This window comes from Bos taurus, chromosome 4 (genome assembly GCF_002263795.3).
Source record: "Bos taurus isolate L1 Dominette 01449 registration number 42190680 breed Hereford chromosome 4, ARS-UCD2.0, whole genome shotgun sequence".
Lineage (NCBI taxonomy): Eukaryota > Metazoa > Chordata > Mammalia > Artiodactyla > Bovidae > Bos > Bos taurus.
In genome coordinates, this window is record NC_037331.1 from 98,496,613 (window position 1) to 98,520,416 (window position 23,804).

The 23,804-nt window shown below is 39.6% G+C and overlaps 1 protein-coding gene across 9 annotated transcripts in view; it reads left to right on the plus strand.

The window, feature by feature from the left end:
* Positions 1-23,804, plus strand: part of CALD1 (caldesmon 1) — a 231,553-nt gene that overhangs the window by 47,045 nt on the left and 160,704 nt on the right. Inside the window, exon 2 of one of the 9 annotated variants that reach the window (XM_024990451.2) lies at positions 19,299-19,369. The exons of the other annotated variants lie outside the window; for them this stretch is intronic. The gene's annotated coding sequence lies outside the window, so the exon portion shown is untranslated. The remainder of the gene's footprint in view (positions 1-19,298; positions 19,370-23,804) is intronic. 9 annotated transcript variants of the gene reach the window in all.

A 23,804-nucleotide genomic window follows, 5' to 3' on the forward strand; every position in this document is an offset into this window, starting at 1 on the left:
GATTATCTAATGAAACAAAAATGAATATTCTGACACTTCTCATTTACTTAAAGCTTTTTTGATTGAGTTTAACTGTATTTTTCAAATATCTTATATACTTATTAATTTTTTTAGTTTTTTAATCTGGTAATTACTAAGAGAGCTGTGATTGTGAATTTGTCTACTTCTACTTGTAAAATTTGTCATTACTATGGTTCACATGTTTTAAGGCTCTGTTATTGATACACGTATGTTCATGATTTTTAAATCTTTCTGATGGAGTATTCCTTTCATCATTAATTCACCTTAAATTCTACTTTGCCTGCTATTAATATTGCTACAATGCCTTTCTTTCTATAGTTATTTACTTAATAAATTTTAAACCTTTCACATCAGTATTTCTATGTGAAATAAAAATTAAAAACATTTAACAAATAAAAATAAAGTGGCTCTTTCATAAATGGCATATAGACAAATTCTAAATATCCTCAAAGATTTTTATCATTCGATGTATAAGCCCGTTTGTTATGATTCATGATCTATAGGATGTTTGAAAATTCTGAAAACATAGGATGAACTTAATTTTTTTTAAAGACATGTATTTATTGGCTGTGATAGGTCTTCACTGCAACCCCAGGCTTTCTCTATTTGCAGCAAGTAGAGTCTGCTCTTCACTGGGGTGCACAGGCTTCTCCTTGCAGTGGCTTCTCTTGTTGCCAAGCACAGCCTCTAGGTGCTGGCTTCAGTGGTTGCAGGACACAGGCTCTGGAGTTACGGCTCTCGGGCTGTTGCTCTGCGGCAATTAGCATCAAACTAGTATCTCTTGCATTGCAAGATGGAGTCTTAACCACTGGACCACCAGGGAAGCCCTCAGACTTTATTTTAAATAGTAAATTAGCTACATTCTAACATAATTTGCTCAATATATTTTTCTTCAAGCTTCAGAAAACATTTCAAGTGAAGTGTCTCTAAATTTAAAGCAATGGGACCAATTATTAATCTAAAAAAAAAAAGACAGTATATACACTATTTTCCTTGAGTTTCCAGAATTGTTAGACCTTATGTGGTGTGTATATTATATAAGACATATTGCACATATTATTTGAAAATGGAACTAACCTGCAGTATAAGCATGCAAAATCCTTATCTGCTGTAGTCCCTGGGATTCTCCAGGCAAGAATACTAGAGTGGGTTGCCATTTCCTCCTCCAATGCATGAAACTAAAAAGTGAAAGTGAAGTTGCTCAGTTGTGTCCGACTTGTAGCCACCCCATGGACTGCAGCCTACCAGGCTCACTCTGTCCATGGGATTTTCCAAGCAAGAGTACTGGAGTGGGGTGCTACTGCCTTCTCCAATAGAAAGTTAACAGGTAATCTCTAACACTAATAAGACTACCAAAATCCAAAATCCAGTTTGATATTGGTGTAAGAATGAACAAACAGATCTATGAGACAGAAGAGAAACTACTGTCAGAAATAGACATCATATTCCCCATTTTTCTAATATTATTACTGTATAAATATTGCTCCTGGCTGACCACATAGTATATATTAATACTATTATTAATTTTTATTTTTTATATTACTACCTTCCTTCTCCCAACTCTCATAATTTAATAGTTACTCTGTTTCTTTTACCTGCTTACCTTTCTATCATTAATGCAAACATCAAACTCTTTTCAGTACAGTCAAATACATCAGGTAAATTGACTTTTTTTTTTTCTTTAAAGGTATCCTTTTTGGAAACTGCTTAGAATTTTTCTAGGTTTGTTGCACAGCTAGCTGTTCTAAATCTTTACTTCACAGTCATCTTAGGAATTTCCTTCCTAGGATTGAAAGGAATTTCCTTTGCATGTGGGTTGAAATTTGAATCCTGTTCCCTGATTCCCATTCTTTCTCTTTCTTTAATACCCTGATTTGATGGAGAAGATCATCTAGGATCTTGCTGAACATGGGCCCCAGTCAGGAAGATGCTCTGGAGAAGGGAATGGCTACCCACTCCAGTAGCTTGCTTGGGGAATTCCATGGACAGAGGAAGCTGGCAGGCTACAGACCGTGGGGTTTCAAAGCAACTAACATGACTAAGCAACTAACACTTTCACTTTTCAAAAAACAGTCATGATGGTCGGAAAAGCTAGTTCTTACTCCTATTTATGTTTTTCCATGCTCAACTTCTTAAACAGAGATGGTTCTCCTAATGGAAGAAATATAAACCTTGCACCTTGAGAATCATGAAGAATATGAGATCTGGAGACGTCTAATTGCATACATATTTAGACATTAACCCAACTATAGAAAATTCTTTCTGTGATAGAATCACTGGTTTATTAAGAAGTCTCAAATCACTTGGTGTATAAAGACAACATGGTTTTATGGGTTTGTTTTTTTTTCTTATTAGTACCTTTAACTGTTCTGTTTCAAACTTCCTTTTATCATAGAGTACAGGAGTCCCTTAAATACATCTCCACCCAGCATCCAAACTCAAGAAAGATAAATGTTTATTTTAAAATTTCAATCTCATCTCTTATTTGATTCAAAGCTCTGCTCCCACCTCTACTCCCAGGATAGTCTAGTGGCTTAGAGTTGCATGGCTGAGGCTCTTCAAAAATTCCCCCTGTCCCTCCTTCATCAAGGTGAATAACTGGAATTCTGGAGGGTTGGGAGAGGAGAGAAGGAGGAAGAGGTCTCTACTGGACTTCCACAGTACTGGTTGTTGTAAAAAGACCTACTCTAATTTGCCTGGCTCTTTATGGTCAATGTCAGTAGTCTCTAATTATCAGATGAAGTCACTGCTTCCTCCCAGATAACCTGCCAGATAACCAGGTATGTTACAATGGAAACAAGGCTCAGAAACTAAGTTCTGCACACATGCAAATATTCATTAGCCGGTAGGCACAAAAACAACTAGAAAATCTGTTCTGTAGACTTGGAGAAGCTCTCGCTTTGTCCTTTTAGTTGCTCTGAAAAACACCTTTTACAAAAGGTTTACTCCCTGGCAAGTATTACAATATTCTGATGACAGCATCAGTTTCCCTTCTAGCCAGGTCCAAATTTTTAAATGGGCATATTTGAAGCCCAAATAGGATCCTAGAGTTATGGCACTTCTCCAATGCAGGGCTTGCCAGATTCTTAATCGCTATACACACTAGGATGAGATGCATGAACAAGTCTTTCTAGGCAAATCAATCATATATATTGACCCCCCCCACACACACTCATTTGCCAAATGAAAAGCTATTTCTGCATCCTTTATGCTAATTTATAGGCTTCTTAGGTATGTATTTAGATCGTGGTATTTGGGGCTTCCCTTGTGGCTCAGCTGGTAAAGAATTTGCCTGCAATTTGGGAGACCTGGGTTCTATCCCTGGGTTAGGAAGAGCCCCTGGAGAAGGGAACGACTACCCACTCCAGTATTCTGGTCTGGAGAATTCCATGGACTGTATAGTCCATGGGGTCACAAAGAGTCGGACTTTCACTTTCACTTTCAGTGGTATTTTAAACATCAGTCTTATACACTTTGTGGAGTGTATATTCCTAACTAGAGTCCTTCATATACTAATTAACAGAAGTTCCTAGCATACAGGTTAGAGTTAATTTACACACACATGCATTTGTTGTTGTTCATTGCTCAGTCATGTCTGACTCTTCGAGACCCCATAGACTGCAGCACACCAGGCTTCTCTGTCCTTCACCATCTCCCAGAGTTTGCTCAAACTCATATCCATTGAATCGATGATGCCATCCAACCATTTCATCTTCTGTTGTCCCCTTCTCCTCCTGCCTTCAGTCTTTCCCAGCATCAGGGTCTTTTCCAACGAGTCAGTTCTTCGCATCAGGTGGCCAAAGTACTGGAGCTTCAGCTTCAGCTCCAGTTCTTCCAATGAATATTCAGGGTTGATTTCCTTTAGGATTGACGGGTTTGATCTCCTTGCTGTCCAAGGGACTCTCAAGAGTCTTCTCCAGCACTGCAGTTTGAAGGCATCAGTTCTTGGGCACTCAGCCTTTTTTATTCTCCAGCTCTCACACACATGTATAAATTACATTAAATACACTGAAGTATTTAAAAATAAAATTTCAACAGTGTAACATTGGTCATAACTCTGAACTAACTCTTTGAAAACCAGTAATGAGAAACGCATTCCAGAGGGATGAAAAGAAAAGTAGGTAAAGAGTCTAGGGTGGTAAGAAAATAGTACAACTAGGGGAAAGACTAACTTATAAAAAAATCTATGTTTACAAAGGAAATGATAGTAAATCCATGAGGCTAAAATCCATGAGGATAATATATTCCTCCAAGCTTTCCACTTTCGAGCTAAAATTACCAATATGATTTATATATAATGAATCCATACTAAGTCGCTTCAGTCATGTACAGCTCTTTGAGACCCTCTGGATTGTAGCGCACTAGGCTCCTCTGACCATGGAATTCTCCATGCAAGAATACTGGAGCGGGTCGCCACGCCCACCTCCAGTGGATCTTCAGCACCCAGGGTTTGAACCCATGTTTCTTATGTCTGCTGCATTGGCCGGCAGGTTCTTTACCACTAGCACCACATGGGAAGGCCCTTATGTATAATAATGGGGGTGCAAATAATATTCTTGCTACCAATCATGCTGCTAGCCTTTGACTGACATTGCTAATTAAACGTAGCATTCTTTCTCATGCCTTCAGAATTCTTTTCAATGCAGTATTCTAGGCAGCTGAAGCTGATAGATTAGAATTGACAGACAAGTGAGAACCTGGTGTAGGACAAAAGTCACAGGGTCTGTACAGTATATAAGACCTATAAGTAAAATTTTGAAAACCCCTTCAAATTTTAATTTCCTCATCTGTAAAAAAAAAAAAAAAGGCATGGCTGGAAGTTATAAGAACTAAATGAAATAATATAAATAACTTAGCACAGAGCCTGTAGAAGTTCAATACATATTAGTTCCCTCCTCTTGTAACCTTAATTTTTTTTTTTTTATGAAGATGATATATGTTACTTTCAGCTCATGTCTTTTCTATGAGAACAACACTTCATCTGGAACAAAATGTACATTCGATGCGGTACAGTTGTCTATATTTTGACTGTCAGTTTTAGTCATGTCTGTCATTGTTTGTTTTCCAACATGAAAAGAAAGGTTTAGGATAGTAGTCACATTGGAAAACAAAGACAATAAGATTAAAATTCCCTCAAATCAGCTTTGGAGCCACAAAAATATTAATGCCTTGGAGCTTACTCACAATTTCAAGAGGCTGTGAGCCAACATCTTGCTTTGTATCATAGAGGTGATGAGAACATATTTTCATTGCTAGAAAAAAAATTAAGCTATACAGACAGAAATGGGACATGAGAGCCAAATTCCACAAGAACACCCTCAAGTTTAAAGATTTTTTTCCCCCATAATTTGACAAAGTTTAGAAAACCAAAGACTATACACTTTTAAAGGATTCTTGGATAGCTTACAGATATAGTAAGGTCACCAAAACACTTAGCAGATATTGAATTTTAATAAAAGTACTTAAATTGATTAATATTAGTCTCAGAAATAGCATAAACTTAAAAATCAGAAATGCTTACTACAGTGAACATATTGTGACTAGTTGCCAATTGTCTAATTAACCCAACTGGCCTAATCCTCCATTTTAAAGGAATAGAGAGATCCTGCCTGTGTAAAGAGAATCAAATGGTTGGAGATGGCAAATCATCCAGTGAATTATCCTCTGCTGTCTTAAGCAGTGTTTTCTAGATTTTTCCAGTTTCTGACACACCTCTGAATTGCCAGATTATGCCTGATGAGGGTCTAGTCTCCCTTTCTCTGATTGGTTATAATTACCATGATTTATTTATAAGAATATGCACTATGAACACACTGTTGGTAGGATTTTTGTGTGTTGTTTTTCCAGTCATCAATATATTCTTGTATAGCACCATAAGTCAAAAGTGCCCTCTGCAATGACTCCATGGAGTGAGAGTTACAGTCTACAACCGATGATCTGGCCATTGAGAGGACCAAACCATTGACTTCTTCATTCATGCTCCTCTTTGTGGTGGCGGAAGTTCGTCTCTTTACCCATACCCAAGTGTATGCCAGTTTTTTAATTGGGTAGCAGTTTAATGAAACCCAGAGTTTATCTGTGAGGTTTGCTCAGGTTGTCATCTGTTCTCAACCTTTGTATTCTCAGTCTGAGTATAGCTCCCATTCCCTTCCAGCTGACAGTGCGGCTGCTAGGTGTGTGTGGGCAAGACTCTTGGCATCTCCTGGACCAAGGAGGAATGACTAACCACCCAGGCTACATACATAATTTTCCAGAAACATGTCTATCAACACAAGCCATCAGCTAAGAAGAATGTTTCTTGGTCCGCGGGTCCTTTTGCATTCGCTCTCTGCAATTGAAAGTCAGTAATCCATAGTTCGGCTCATGTACCACCACCCCCTTCTTGTCCCAGTCAGACTGGATGGAGAAGTTTCCCACAGCTTAAACCTCTGTGTATTACATCTGACCAAAAGAGTTTACCATTCTTTTCTCTCCATTCCACCATTAGGCAGGAACAATTTTCATTGATCTTTGTATATCCTGCCCTCAATTCAACTGTAAATTACAACTTCAAGTCCAAAGTAGAGGATCAACAAATGCTGAATTGAATTCAGTTAATTGAAGACAGGAATGTTCACTGACACGATTGATACTTCTGGTATTATTCTGCCTCCCTGGGGACTCATAACTGGGGAGAAGGGTTGCCAAGTACAATCAGAATTGGCTGGAGAGTTTTTTCAAACTATCCAGGCTGATAGTGTGAATTGTGCTACTCAGGACATTCTGAAATTATCCTCACCCGTTCCCCCACCAACCCTCATCCTGGTTGAGAACCTTCAGAGAAGGCTCTCTAAGATTCACCATTCAGAACCTTCTATTTACTCCTATTCATTTTAATGAAAATTTCATAAAACTACCCATAGCTGTGTTTCCATCACATTTGACGTTTAATTGACTGATAGCTTGGGCGTGGTGGAAATGCTTAGCTAGATTATCTTAAGTTACATTTAAACAAAACTATTTACAAAAGATCTACTTCTTGGATGGGCTATTTTTAATGTTTCCTAAACAAGTTATTGTAGGTGGGCCAATTTCCCTCTTTGCTTGTCACTTTAGAAGCCCATGTGGACATGTTCTATCCCCGATCTGGTTCTCTCACCCCACTGGCTACAGAGTAGTGGGTTCTTGTTTGAAAGGGTCAAAACATTCAGAATCTGACATCCAAAGTATGTGCTCTTTTCCCTTTTTTTTTTCCTTCTGGAGTCAAAACCCCTGAAGTATAAATCCTTTTTAAATGAAGAAAACAGTGCCAAAAGGAATGAAACATTTTTGGTCCCTCTCCAAAACAGAGAGATAGCACTGAAACAGGAAGTGGATGATTTAAATATCCACTCGGCATCTTGGCAACATATTTATGTTTGAGGGACTTAAGGTTAAAAGGTTTTAGTCTGGCCTGGGAACACTCTATCTTCCCTTAGGGTTTGGAGCTTTGGGGAAAACTTTTAAGCACTTATCAAATATTCGCAATTAGCCATTTTTTTTTTCCCGAGACCAGACTGTTACTAAGAATGTCACAGGACTGTGCTCCTGATACGTAGCATGCCACCATTACTCTCCTGCTTCTTATGATTATCCCTTTAGCCATCTAGGCTGGTATGGTATTTTCTATAAAGAAAGAAGAATGCAGTCTCCAGTTCTGCTTCTCCCAAACCTGGAACTACACAGAAGGACTGAACAAGCAGAATACAAAATTGGGGTTCAATTGACTGTGTATCCCAGGGGCCACTGAAGGGCTCTATCCTCCAGGAAAATTTCCCTCTCCCCTATCTAAGCTCTTCAGTCTCTATACCTCTCTGCTCTCACAGCACCACCTGTCCATACCATTATCATTTATTTTCTTTCTCTCTTTTTCTTTTTTCATTCTTTCCTTCTTCCTTCTCTTCTTCTGCTTCTCTTTCATTTCTCTTCTTTCTTCCAGTTTATCCCCATTCTTTCAGGTAATGCCTTGTGGACAATTTGTTGAACTTGGGATTCTATTCTGTGTAAATCAGGAAGCAATTAGAAAGTTTTAAGCAAAAGAGTAATGTGAATTGACTTAGCATTTACACCTGACTCCTGTGTTGAGAACAGACTGGCGTGGGGAGAGTGGAGGAGGTGGGGAAGCTGATGGAGCTCAAAGAGAATGATGGCTTGAGTTAGAGTGGCAGTGATGGAGACAATGAAAAGTGATCAGCTTCTAGATATTTATTTTGAACATAGAGCCATCATGATTTGCTAATGAATTGAAAAGTGAAAGAGACACAGACAGTAAGTGGTATTCTGGAGCCAGCTCATTAGAGCTCATGAGAACCAATAGCTAAATTTTTAGGAATTTTGTAAGCCAGTTGTTAAACACAAACTGTATTACAAATTAATTATATAAACTTCTAATTAAAAGTTGTATTAAAACAAAGGTAATGAATACTAAAAAAAAAAAAAAAAAAAAGCCTCATCATTTCCTAGTTATTTTACTACATTTTACAATTACCTAAGCTCTTGAAGTTATTTACATCTTTGGTTATCTGTATGGTGGGAATATTACATGATAGAGAGCGAGTATGCATCTCTTTGCAACTTAGTGTTCAGTTATGTGATCTTTGCCACTAGAAATGCATAACTGTGGGAGTATTTATACAGGAAAAGTTGGACCTTCTCCTACTGCCCACCCTGTTACAAAACTTCTTACATGTTTACCAGAAAATCATTGGAAAAAAGCAGTCAAAAATGAGCTCAAGGATTTTAGTTTAAAAAATTGGAAGAAAGGAATTTTCATTTACCAAGTTCAGGAAAAATGAAGACGTTGGGGGTTGGAAATCCATAGTTAGGTTTTGAACATTTTGAATTTAACATAACGACTATTCATCTGATTGGAATTATTAAATAGGGTGTTGGATATACAAATCTGGGGTTCAGGGGAGAGGTCCTGGGTGAAGATAATGTTTTTGAGAGTCATCAGCATTTTCATGATATTTAATGCCAAGTGACAAGATGTGATCAGGGAAGTGAGTTAGATAGAGAAACACAATCTTAGGACAATTTCCAGGGTCCTCCAACTTTTAAAGATCAGAATGAAGGCCAGGAACCATCCCAGGAGACCAAGAATGGCTAATGGAAGTAGAAAGAGAACCACGAGGGTGTGATGTGCTAGAAACCAAGGGAAGAAAAGACTTCCAAAGAGAGGAAGTGACCATGTCAAATGCTAATAGGCCAAGTGAAACAACGATCATTGGATTTAGCAACGTAGAAGTACTGATGACTCTGAAAGAAAAGTGGATAAAAAGCCTGATTGGTATGGATTTCAAGAGAAAATGGGAAGAAAACAGGAACTGTGAGTAAAGGCAACTCCTTCCAGATTTTTAAAAAATAATTTTATTTTTGTGTTTATTCATGTGTTTATTTTTGGCTTTTCTGTGTCTCGTTGCTACACTCGGGCTTTTCCCTAGTTGAGGGGAGCTGGGGCTACTCTTTAATTGCAATGCTCAGGCTTCTCACTGTGGTGGCTTTTATTGTTGCGAAGCTTGGCCTCTAGGGCTCACAGGCATCCTTAGTTGTGGCTTCTGGACTCTAGAGCACAGGCTCAATAGTTGTAGTGCACGGGCTTAGTTGCTCCATGGCATGTGGGGTCTTTCTGGATCAGGGATGGAATCTGTGTCTCCTGCATTAGCAGGTGGATTCTTTACCACTGACCCACCTGGAAGCCTCAGAATTTTTATTGACAATGGAGGGGAGGATTATAATAGTTTTTGAAGTGTCACATGAGTTTAATAAAAGTTCTCTTTTCTTAATTGAAGATGAGATATATTTAGGCATGTTTGATGGTTGAAATAATTTGGTGGAGAAAGAAATATTGATGATGCAGAAGAGAAGTAGCAGTTGCTAAAACAATGCCCTTGGGAAGGATTCAGCTATAGGCAGATTGGGAAATATGGTGGTGGGAACCTGTGAAGTTTCCATCTGATTTCCTCCATTTTCTCAGTGAAACAGGAAGCAAGTTTATCAGCTAAGCTGGTAAGGGAAGAGGAGATTTTGGAAGTTTTAAGAGAAGAGAGGATGTTTAGACTCAGGAAACATAGAACTTTCAGGTAGCACTAAGGATCCACTCAACCTTAGTAGTAATGAATTTTAAGTAAAACCAGTCAGCTTAGCTGTGAGTTTCCTCCAGCTGGGTGCAGCTGCCTGCCTACTACATGGAAAGAATTGTTTAGAGCAATGAATCATGGGGGTATCATCTGGGAAAGGAGGTGGGTGGCTGAGATATGTTGGAGAGCAAGATCACTGGAGGAGAGGAGCTCAAGGAACTAGGAGGCCAGGTATTAGAAGGATCACGTACATGAAATTTGGAATCACTGAGAATTTTGGCAGGTATCATGTTGAAAAGAGTTACAACCAGGAGCTAAAATCTTCTAGAAATGAAGGGGAGTAATGCAGAAATCAGTAAATTACTGTAACAAGAAGGAGTAATGGGTAGTATTTTTAGGGAGAAATGAGGGATGAAAAACGCCAAAGAGGAGAAAGGATACCTCCTCCACCCTCAAGCTCTGTGATACACGGGTGTGGATGACAGAAGGACTGTAAATTGTAAAGGGATATATGAAGCATGAAATTGAAGGGAATAACTGAAGAGTTTGTGATATGGGATCTTGGTTGATGATGGATTCTGAGTTCTAGAGAAAGCAGGTAGGGGGATGTTATGGGATCAGAACAGGAGATGCATAGAGCCAGCTGGACTTGGACTGTGGGTCATGTGGGAGGATCTGACGGTCTTGGGAGCCGTGCAGAATGTAAGGCATGTTATAGTCAGTCCTGATAGTCTCATATGCAGACTGCGATAGTAAGTCTGGGACTGTTGCTGAGAAGGGAGGGATTTCTTTCCAGGAACATGCAGAACTCTGGGGCTTCTTTTCCAAGCCAACTTAGTGATCAGTAGAGGCTTGTGAAGGGGTTGTTTACTAGGATTGCTAAAACTCTACAGGCCACCTTTACTCCTGCATAATATCTGTCCCTTCTTTCTAGCCCTTAGCTCACCAAGATTTGATACTGTTTTACTTCACAGTCCTCTGAAACACTAGAAGTTCATGCCTGTGTCTGTGTCCCTAGTCCTAGCATTCTCCTGTAATACACTCAGGAATATGAACAAGTGAATGAACAAATAAGGATTTGAGTGAATGGTAAATCTTTAAAGATCTACTGTTGGAAAAAAACGAATCAGCAAAGTGAGAAGCAGCTTCTGCTCCCACCCAAGATCTTTCCTCAACAGACTTCTCCCTCCTGAATCTTTTGAACTCACTAGACTTGTTGACTCCTACTGGCAATCTTAGCCAAGCCCTTCACGCTCTGTCTTTCTGACTGGACTGCGTCATCCTCTGTAAACAGGTATAACTCCAGTAAATGAAGGGCTTCCCAGGTGGCGCTAGTGGTAAAGAACCCGCCTGCCAGTGCAGGAGACACGAGAGACATGGGTTCGATCCCTGGGTCGGAAAGGTCCCTGGAGAAGGAAATGGCAACCCACTCCAGTACTCTTGCCTGGAGAATCCCATGGACAGAGGAGCCTGGTGGGCTACAGTCCGTGGAGTCACAAATAGCTGGACATGACTGAAGTGGCTTAGCACACAGCCAGAACATGAATCTGGTGACCAAGCCCCAATTCTCCTGATCCTGACCTACCTCACTGCTTGCCAGATTCTGAGAGAGGGCTTTGAGCACAAGTTTTGCCCCTTTCACTGGTGTGTTTAGGATGATCTGGTAAGCTACCTGGCCTCACTTTTGTGGCCCTCGAGAGCAGTATCGGGGACTTGCCTGGTGGTCCAGTGGTTAAGAGTCCACCTTGCAATGCAGGGATGCAGGTTCGATCCCTGGATGAGGAACTAAGATCCTACGTGCCACAGGGCAGCTAAGCCAGCACGCCACAACTAGTAAGTCCATGTGCTGCAACAAAAGATCCCACATGACACAATGCATTTCAATAAATTGAATTTATATTGAATATAAATAGAATTAATATAAAACAAATATAAAATGAATTTCAGCTAAAATTCAATATAGCCAAATAAAATGTTTTTTAAAAAGCAATATCCAGCTGCATCCCCTCAAGCCAGAGCAAACATTGCTTATGATTGCTCTTCGTCCTTTAGTATACTTAGTCAATGGTGCCATCTTGTTTTGTAAGGAAATAGTAATTCTAATTAGTTTCAGGAGGCTTAGACTTGAGACCTCTTTAGGGAATAAGATGGGTGGGTTTGGGACTTTGATGTGGCTGATACTAACCTGAAATTTACTTATAAAATTTAAATTCTGCATTTAGAATTGTCTTTCTGAGAATGATATTTACTTTCAATTAACCATATTTCTTGTCACACTGTGGTGAACCCTAAGATGATTACAGATAAGGGCAAAGTCAGGGACTTAGAGATTGTTAGAAACTGGATGGATGAAAGCTACATGATCAGACATATAACCATAGAGAATAGGGTAAAATAGTATGTAGTTAAATGATAGAAGGCAGGGGTCAGATCCAGCCAGAACAGGAGAAAGAGTTTAAATGGAAGTCATCATGATCTAATAAGACTACTCGGAGGAGATGGGGTTTCATCTGGGCCTTAAAGATCAAGCAGGAGTAAGACAGAGACAAAAATATGTCATATGGAGATATTTATATTAAAGCACAATAATACAGACATTATTGTAAGACTTTCTGGAGAATTCACTGACCTGATGACAGTGAAAGGTGAATGTACAGGAGTAATGAAAGGTAAAGTTGAGTCCACAGCAGCAGCTATGAAATGGCCTCTCAGCTCTTCAGCTGTTGGGGGTATAATTGCTCGATGCCTCAGCAGCTGCACTTTAAAGTCTGTGCTCTTGCTGAAACCACAGATCCCATGGAACCTTGCCAGGAATATTAAAGGAGGCTTGTTCCTAGGAGATGTGGGACTCCTCTGGTGGGCAACTTGGTTTTGAAGACTACCCTAGGTCTTGACTGACTTCTTTTCTAAGATTGAGGGTCGGGGGAAGGACCATTTTTAAAGTCTTTATTGAATTTGTTACAATATTGTTTCTGCTTTATGTTTTGGTTTTTTGGCCACAAGCACGTGGGATCTTAGCTCTCTGACCAGGGATTGAATCCACATCCTCTGCATTGGAAGGTGAAATCTTAACTACTGGACTGCCAGGGAAGTCCTTGCCTGACTTTCTCAGAACTGCTCTCTAATCAAAAATTATTCCTACTACCCACCTTCCTTCTCTCCCTTCTTCACAGAGCTGAGCCCTGCATCCCACTCTCTGTTTCTCTCAGCTTCTCCTAGTTCTTCACAATCACCAGCAGTGTTCCTCCAGTCAGCTGCTCTGATTTGTACCAGCTCATGCTGGGTCATCAATATTGTACCCTAGTCATTGGTCTGGAGGAGTGACCAAACTAATGGTTTTCTTATGATTTTTTAAGGTCGAGGGAATGTTTAGAGCTATGCAAGATGGATTCCTAACCACTGGACCATCAGGGAAGTCCCCTAAACTCTTAAATATTTTGGAGTAGCCTTTAAAATGCAAACTAAATATAATTAATCAAGTTCCACTTTCTCTAGCATATTAAAATTACTAATTGGAATCTCCAAATTAATAGGTAAAGTTTAGAGAGTAAGGACACTTTGGGCATTGATCATATGAACAATGTTTTCTGCCAACTACAAGTAAAGACAATTTCATTGGTTCCAGTGCAGGTCACATTTCATTGACAATCCCATGGCTTCAGTAGGTGAGGTTTTACTGAATCAGACAGTATAATAATGAAATTAATGATGAAATCCCTAATGAAATCTGTTTTCTTCCTGGCTTTAACGCAGTCCCAGAGTTTTATTTTAACTTCTAGAAGCTGACAGGGTCTAGGGTTTTGACTAAGCTGAACAACTTTACTGAAGCAGTTGGACTGAGAAATCTAATGTTTGAACCAAATGCATGGAAAGAATGAAAGTAGAGATCAAATGTGTGTTAGTTACTTGTGTGTGCGTGCGTGTTCCACCTCTTCAGTCATGTCCAACTCTTTGAAACCCTATGGACTGCAGCCCACCAGGCTCCTCTGTCCATGGAACTCTCCAGGCAAGGATACTAGAGTAGGTAGCCATTCTCTTCTCCAGGGGATCTTCCCAACCCAAGGATCGAACTTGGGTCTCCTGCATTGCAGGCAGATTCTTAACCATCTGAGCTACTTGGGAAGCCCGAATACTTTACACTATTAATATATGACATTCTCAAAAGGTTGTTTTTTATCAAATAAAGCATTTAAAAATATCTTTCCTCTAAAAAAAGTCTATTAAAAAGTCAAGTGGTATATATTCCTTTTGTGAAATATCAGTTTCTTAAGAATCTTCCTATTAATTGCAGTTATGTTAACCAGGGTCATTGAGTTGTGAATCCATCTAGTCTTCTCTTGACCAGATCTAGAACACTAGTTTTGCCCATTGCTTTCTGTTTTTCTCCAAGCCTAGCTAAGGGTTTGGTAATTTAGTTCAGTTAGGTACTTTCCTTCCGGTTGCAATCTTCCTTCAGTCCTAATATTTTATTTTTCTGGAAAAGTGCAAGAGCTTATATGCACAAATATAGACTATAGAGTTTTAAAATAAAGCAAAATGTTATATCAAATCAAGTGTAACAGCATCTGGTTATATGTGTATATCAAATCAGCAACTGTGTTCCCAGAAAAATTAGATGAGGTTGAGGAACAGAAGGATCCTACCATCACCTTCAGACTAAGAATCTCACAGCTTATCAATTAACAACATTTTATTGAAGGAAATTACTGGAGTTCTTGCATCTTCCAGTTAGTAATTTTCATATGCTAGAGAAAGTGGAACTTGACTAATTATATTTAGCTTGCATTTTAAAGGCTACCCAAAATATTTAAAAGAGTTTAGGGGACTTCCCTGATGGTCCAGTGGTTAGGAATCCATCTTGCAATGCAGAGGACATAGGTTTGATCCCTGGTTGGGGAACTAAGATCCCACATAGCCTGGAAGCAACTAAGCCCACAAGCCACAACTTCTGAGCTCGAGCATGGCAACCAAAGATCCCGCATGCTGCAACCAAGACCCAAGGCAGCCAAATTAATAAATAAATAAATTTCAAAATAAATAAGTTTAGGATATCTTTCTTAGATCAGGTGTACAGTCACAGCAACAAAACCATTCCTAAACAGTCTCTATTCAGCCATTCTAAGCCAGCTGTGGGCTGTTTTGTATATGCTGTGCTTAGTTGCTTGGTTGTGTCCAACTCTTTGCGACCCCATGGACAGTAGCCCACCAGGCCATACTGGAGTGGGTTCAATGAGTTTGGAAGATTTATGTTTATGTTACTGCTTTGACTGAGCTGGCATTTTAGAAGACTTCTGGAATCTCCAAATTAATAGGTAAAGTTTAGAGAGTAAGGACACTTTGGGCACTGATCATATGATCAACGTTTTCTGCCAAATACAAGTAAAGACACTTTCATTGGTGGCAGAGCAGGTCACATTTCACTGACCATCCCATGGCTTTAGTAGGTGAGGTTTTACTGAATCAGATGGTAGAACAGTGAAATTAATGATGAAATCCCTGATGAAATCTGTTTTCTTCCTGGCTTTAAAAATAATCATTTTATCTGTTGTTTTTGAAACAGTGGCTATTAGAGGTGTTAATTCATTGAGTTGGATTATTTATTGTAGAGAATGTTAATGTTATAACCAGAACAGTGAACTGCTGTTTACATTTGCTAGGAAATGGTGATTGTTTGGGTTTTATTTTTATTTTCATTTTTTATCACTAGTCTTATGTATGGTCAAAACTGTCAAGAGTGTACCTTAGGAGGAGTGTAAGGTAGACAAGCTTGCTGTCTACAGGACTATGTCCAAGGAAGAGTTCCATTTAACAAACAGTTATAGTCTCAGCAGACACTTTCCTTCAGAAAGGGCTATTTTCTTTGTTTGTGCTTTTTGACCACTGACATTTATTTTCATTTTTTAACTCTCTATTTTGAAATAATTATAGATTTGCAGGAAGTTACAAAAATAGTACACAGAGGTCCTTAAGAACCCTTCACTCAGTTTTCCCCAGTGGCAATATCTTATATAACTACAGGACACTATCAAAACCCAAGATTCAACTTTGGTACAACCCACAGATCTCATTCATGTAGGAAGGACTTTTTAAAACAAGAAATAATTCATAACAACCACATTCGTCTTCTAAAACCTGACCTTCTTACAGGGAAGAACCTGAGTGTTGCTTATTGAGCACTTCTCCACACTTTTCAGAGACAAACTCACTTGGAACTGAACTTTTTAAAAAAATTATATCTCTTCTAAAAGATTATCTTCACAAAGTACAGCATGTTGAGGACAGAACAAAGTTATTGTTTCCTTTCATTAAGTATACAAAAGTTAAATGGAAAAACCATATGGGAAGGTAGAAATCAGTTTGCACAAAGCACTTAGAAAGCTGAATGAGGCAGGAATTCTCTTACTTGCTCCATTATATAAGAAGCCTTTCAAGACAGAGGATATTGTTTTTTATTTCCCCATATAGGATTTGCCTGAAAAGTCACAGGTGTGTGGCAGCAAGATAGGAATTTTCAAACAATAGTTTTCCTCAGAGTAACCTTCAACTCACTGAGCTATAACCTTTTCTTAATGAAACCATGGAGTTTTCCCTTTCCCCCTTTTTCTTAGTTAAGTGTTTTCAAGTTTGATCCATATATACACAATATATGTATATTAGTGACTTAGCACAACTCTTGTAGGAGGAGGCAAGGCACACACACACAAGTTGTTTTGTGTTGCTGGTTTTTTCATGGTGTACTTAAACTGGGCTTCCCAGGTGGCCCTAGAGATAAAGAACCCACCGGCCAGTGCAGGAGGCATAAGAGACACAGGTTTGATCTCTGGGTTGGGAAGATCCCCTGCAGAAGGGAAGGGCAAGCCACTCCAGTACTCTTGCCTGGAAAATCCCATGCACAGAGGAGCCTGGCAGACTACAGTCCATAGGTTTGCCAAGAGTCATGCACGACTGAAGTGACTTAGCATGAACGCACACACTTAAACTGTTTTGAATGCAAACACCCAAATATTCTGAGGTGAAAACAGCTCTTTACTTGTCACAATTTTTATTAGCAACAAGATATTATTGAGGTGTAAGTGACTTACCTCTCTGTATGTTTAAGGCATACAGCACGAAGGTTTGATTTTCATATGTAGATTGTGAAATGATTACCACAATAAGTTGAGCTAACGTTCATCGTTTCTTATAGATAACATAGAAAGAAGAAAAGAATAAAGGGAAAACAATTTCTCTTTGTGGTGAGAACTTACAGGATTTCCTCTCTTAACTTCCTGTCAATATATATCATACAGCAGTGTTAGCTATGTTGTATTCCTCAGTTCAGTTGCTCAGTCGTGTCTGACTCTTTGTGACCCCATGAATCACAGCACCCCAGGCCTCCCTGTCCATCACCAACTCCTGGAGTTCACCCAAACTCATGTCCATTGAGTCGGTGATGCCATCCAGCCATCTCATCCTCTGTCGTCCCCTTCTCCTCCTGCCCCCAATCCCTTCCAGCATCAGAGTCTTTTCCAATGAGTCAGCTCTTCACATGAGGTGGCCAAAGTACTGGAGTTTCAGCTTTAGCATCATTCCTTCCAAAGAACACCCAGGACTGATCTCCTTTAGAATGGACTGGTTGGATCTCCTTGCAGTCCAAGGGACTCTCAAGAGTCTTCTCCAATACCACAGTCCAAAAGCATCAATTCTTCGGCGCTCAGCTTTCTTCACAGTCCAACTTTCACATCCATACATGACCACTGGAAAAACTATAGCCTTGACTAGATGGACCTTTGTTGGCAAAGTAATGTCTCTGCTTTTGAATATGCTATCTAGGTTGGTCATAACTTTCCTTCCAAGGAGTAAGCATCTTTTAATATCATGGCTGTAATCACCATCTGCAGTGATTTTGGAGCCCCAAAATATAAAGTCTGACACTGTTTCCACGGTTTCCCCATCTGTTTCCCATGAAGTGATGGGACAGGATGTCATGATCTTCGTTTTCTGAATGTTGAGCTTTAAGCCAACTTTTTCACTCTTCTCTTTGACTTTCATCAAGAGGCTTTTTAGTTCCTCTTCACTTTCTGCCATAAGGGTGGTGCCATCTGCATATCTGAGGTTATTGATATTTCTCCCAGCAACCTTGATTCCAGCTTGTGCTTCTTCCAGCCCAGCGTTTCTCATGATGTACTCTGCATATAAGTTAAATAAGCAGGGTGACAATATACCACCTTGATGTACTCCTTTGTATTCCTAGTACTTACTTATTTTTTAACTAGAAGTTATTAGCAATGAATTTAGTTTTGTGGGATAAGGATGGAACACTATAAATACAGAAGTACTACCTTAAGGTCAGTAATAAACCTGATACCATCTAGAATAGATCCAAGACTGGTTTGAAGTTTCAGCTAGAATTTCATGCAGCATACTTTTTGCATCTTAAGTCTTAATGCTAGTTGATAAAAGGAAAAGTAAACTGCTTTCTGATAACCAATTATCACAGAAGGCTTTCTGCTCAAAACATAGATGTATTTTATTCTTGGGTTCCTCTGTTTTTGAAGGGTTCAGTGTTTATTGGAGGAAGGTTTATGTCAATTATCTAATCAGAAGCAGACCCCAGGCTCTGCCAGAGATATTTTGGAATGTACGATCTACTTCAAAGGAAGGTTCCATGTCTCTGTACCCAGATGAACCCAATTTTTCATAGTGAAGACCAAGGTAATTAGATTTTCTTTTTCAGAGCAAAAATTATTTTTAGGTTGAATTTAATGGGTCATATTTCTCTGCTCAGTAAATCTTACAATTATCACTCCTCTCTGGAAAATGTAACTGGATGATCCACCAGTGTGCCAGAGCTTCTGTGGGTCACCACGGAAGCAGGACGGATGGCAGCCACGCTCCAGGAAGCCCCTGGATGCAGTGTGAGGCTGGTGTCTATGACACTCTCCAAGATCGAAACCAAGCCATTGACTGATGGCAGTAGTCCACATGCCAACATTTTTGTTTGTTTGGAATGGAAAACTTTAGGAGGAAAAAGACAGGAGACTGGATGCCAGGAGTATGTGGTAGAGATTTTAACCATGTTCAGTCACTGGAGAAAATCTGAACTGACCACTCTAAAGAGGGCCTTTCTTTGAAAGGAAAGGCAGTAAGTCCAGATCTAAATTCTAGACATATGTCTTCTTCTCCTCTCTCCTCTATAAGCTCTTCTGATACTGTACAAAGCAAGAGGAACTGAGGACAAGGAATCTGACCAGACGGAAGAGTGACCCCAGGTGAGGCCCAGGAGAAAGAACCAAGGCCCTAGCATGGAGAATACACTTGAGGCACAAATGACTTTCTCTGGGAAATTAAAAAAGATTCTCCATGCTATTGCGTACCCTCTTACTCCATCTAAGCTGAGACCTTAAGTCTCAGCTTAGATGTCACTTCCTCAGGAAAGCTTAACAGACTTGTGTTTGGCTAATTGCCTTCTCTGTGCTCTGACAATGCACAATTCTTCCTCTATAGCAAGATTATCATACTGCATTGTGATATTTGATTTATATATACCAAAGCCTTTGACTGTGTGGATCACAATAAACTGTGGAAAATTCTGAAAGAGATGGGAACACCAGACCACCTGACCTGCTTCTTGAGAAACCTGTATGCAGGTCAGGAAGCAACAGTTAGAATTGGACATGGAACAACAGACTGGTTCCAAATAGGGAAAGGAGTTCGTCAAGGCTGTATATTGTCACCCTGCTTATTTAACTTCTATGCAGAGTACATCATGAGAAACGCTGGGCTGGAAGAAGCACAAGCTGGAATCAAGATTGCCGGGAGAAATATCAGTAACCTCAGATATGCAGATGACACCACCCTTATGGCAGAAAGTGAAGAGGAACTAAAAAGCCTCTTGATGAAAGTGAAAGAGGAGAGGGAAAAAGTTGGCTTAAAGCTCAATATTCAGAAAACGAGGATCATGGCATCTGGTCCCATCACTTGATGGGAAATAGATGGGGAAACAGTGTCAGACTTTATATTTTGGGGCTCCAAAATCACTGCAGATGGTGATTGCAGCCATGAAATTAAAAGATGCTTACTCCTTGGAAGGAAAGTTATGACCAACCTAGATAGCATATTCAAAAGCAGAGACATTACTTTGCCAACAAAGGTCCATCTAGTCAAGGCTATAGTTTTTCCAGTGGTCATGTATGGATGTGAAAGTTGGACTGTGAAGAAAGCTGAGCACTGAAGAATCGATGCTTTTGAACTGTGGTGTTGGAGAAGACCCTTGGACTGCAAGGAGATCCAACCAGTCCATTCTAAAGGAGATCAGTCCTGGGTGTTCTTTGGAAGGAATGATGCTGAAGCTGAAACTCCAATACTTTGGCCACCTCATGCGAAGAGTTGACTCATTGGAAAAGACTCTGATGCTGGGAGGGATTGGAGGCAGGAGGAGAAGGGGACGGCAGAGGATGAGATGGCTGGATGGCATCACTGACTCGACAGACGTGAGTTTGAGTGATTGGTGATGGACAGGGAGGCCTGGCATACTGCAATTCATGGGGTCGCAGAGTCGGACACGACTGAGTAACTGAACTGAACTGAACTGAACTGAGTAGACTTCAAACTTAAGAGGACTGGGACAATGTCTTTCATGTTTATGGCTTTATTCTCAGTGCTCTTAGCAGTCTATCTAGCACATAGTAAATACTCACTATAAATGTGCTGTTTTGAGTTGGTGTAGTGAGGCCCAAGTGATATCCACACCCTTAGTGTTTGGGATACTCAAGACTGCTTAACAAAAGTACTTGCATACCCTCAGAACCTCAATCCAGTCCAGTAGTGTTGAAACCATCTCTATAAAGTTTTGGAAAGTTCAGTCAACAGCTAAGAAGCCATTGTAAAATCACTGTAGAGCCTCACAATAACTGCACATAAAACACATTGTTTTTATCATATTTATTATTTTTTAATCATAAAGTCCCTGTAGAGATGGAAAAGGAAAAATAGCTTCAATTTCGTAAGTGAAGAGAGTCAGACCTCACAGTAGAGAATTATCAGCCAAGGTTGTAAAAATTGACCAGCCTGTTTGTGGCACCTCCCAGACATGGCATCCCATAGTTCTGCACGCTCTAGTTAACTGCTGCTTGAATATCCCTCTGCCACCAGAGGCCAGTCTTTATTGCCCAATGGAAAGAAGAATTGTGGAACACTAATAATCCCCCCAAATAAAAGTTTCTGTTTCTCTAGTCATCATCCAAGTTTTAAAGAAAGGATTGAGATAGCCATGAAAATATACCTGAAAAGGTAACAGGAACTGAAATAATGGGTCTAGTGAAAATCAGATGTTGTCTTATAATTTTGTTAATGTGCTTATTTTCAGCCTTCTACACAGTTCAGTTTTGGTTTTCAGGAGAATTTGAATCTAAAAAGGGAACTTTGAGTCATGCCTCTTTATACATATGATAACCAGAAACTTCTAAGCTATAGTCTAAGTGTAACTTCAGTCCATGTTGATGAGAGTAGTTGGGTAGTCTGTCCACACTGTGATTAAACTGACTGACCTGATGATTTTGACCCTGTGTAGATGGACAGTAGGACTTCCCAGTTAGCACTTGTGGTAAAGAACCCTCCTGCCAATGCAGGAGACATAAGAGACTCAGGTTCCCTGGGTCGGGAAGATCCTCTGGAGGAGGTCATGGCAACCCACTGCAGTTTTCTTGCCTGGAGAATCCCATGGACATAGGAGCCTGGTGGGCTACAGGCCATAGGATCACAGAGTGAGACATGACTGAGACTTAACAAGGCACAGCACAGATGGACAGTAATCGAAAGCTATGAATAGAGGAGCTGCCCTTTAAACCATTTTACTCCAAAGTCTATTGGTTTCTATAAGAAAATAGTTCTGTTTTTTAAAGGAAGATCAGTAAAGTGTAGGAGAAATCTAACACAGGTCAAAATAAATAGAGCACATTTAGTCTTCCAGGTAAAATACTTCTGGGCCTAAAAGACTGCTGAAAGATATATGAAAGTCTAGATGTTGGATGATCCATTCAGATACTTTTGTGTGACATACAGAGTATTGAAAGAAAAGTTACAGTACAAAGTATATAGAAAATAGTACACAAAATAGAGAAAAAGCATCTGGCTACTGGAAGACATTTTGGCTGTATTATCCACTAGAAATGTTTAAGCGATCTGAAGGTCTACCGTATACCTTTCAGTTCAGTTGCTCAGTTGTGTTTGACTCTTTGCAAACCCATGGCCTGCAGCATGCCAGGCTTCCCTATCCACTACCTGGAGCTTGCTCAAACTCATGTCCATCAAGTCCGTGACGCCATCCAACCATCTCATCCTCTGTCGTCCCCTTCTTCTCCTGCCTTCAGTCTTTCCCAGCATCAGGGTCTTTTCAAATGAGTCAGTTCTTCACATCAGGTGGCCAAAGTATTGGAGCTTCAGCTTCAGCATCAGTCCTTCCAATGAATATTTAGGACTTATTTCCTTTAGGATTGACTGGTTTGACCTCCTTGCAGTCCAAGGGACTCTCAAGAGTCGTCTCCAACACCACAGTTCAAAAGCAACAATTCTTTGGTGCTCAGCTTTCTTTATAGTTCAACTCTCTTGCACATTTAGTGATTCATATAATTTAAAATGAGATTCCCTGTAAGCACTAGATGTCCATGGTTGCCCAATTTAAAAAAAAAAATGTGTTTTACTTTGCAATTTTGGCCAATTTTTTTTTTTTTTTCCTGGAAGGTAAGGTGGGAGGAAGCAGGGGGTGGTGGGATATGGTAGAAGTTTCAACTTTAAAATATATGTGAGCATTCCCATTATCTAAAAGAAGGCTCATAATGTAACATGTTGTTTTATATTAATCTTAGATTGTATTTATAATTAAATATAAAACTAAGGCTAAACAACTGTTACTATTATGATTTAAAATGTAAATGTTATATACCTTAACAACTAAAAAATAATAATGATATTGTTTTAAAATAGGGAAGGAACTGTAAAACATAGTGTTAAGGAAACAAATCTCCCTAAGTTTTATAGTGGAGAGTCAGGTAATGTCTAAAGATAACATCTGTAGTGAAAACAACAGTTATAACCCCAGTCTGTCTGTCTGTCTAGCCATCCATCTTTCCTTGTGTCCTTCAAAGATTTAGTATATAATTTTTACAAAAGTGGGTAAACTTCAGCACACCAAATTCTATTGGCCAGACACTTGTAGGGGAAAGTCCTAAACTATTAACAAAATGAGAGTGAAAGTAAAATTCACTCAATGCTGTCCAACTCTTTGTGACCACATGGACAATGCAGTCCGTGGAATTCTCCAGGTCAGAACACTGCAGTGGGTAGCCTTTCCCTCCTCCAGGGGATCTTCCCAGTCCTGGGATCGAACGCAGATCTCCTGCATTGCGTGCAGATTCTTTACCAGCTGAGCTACCAAGCCCCTGTTAACAAAATTGTTGAGACTAACAAAACAACTGACAACTTTGTGACTTTTCACCAAGAAGACGATGATGATGCTCAAGATGGTGTCAATCCTTGGGCAACTCTATCTTGTTTTAGGTACAGTACTGCTTGCTAAGTTAAAGTTATACATAGAAGGGAAATCAGAAATGTTCAGTTTTAGAATTTTGTATTTAATGAGATGCCAATAGCTACCTTTTACTATTGCAATGTCTGGACTTAAAATGAGTTTTGCCTCATTTCCCCGGT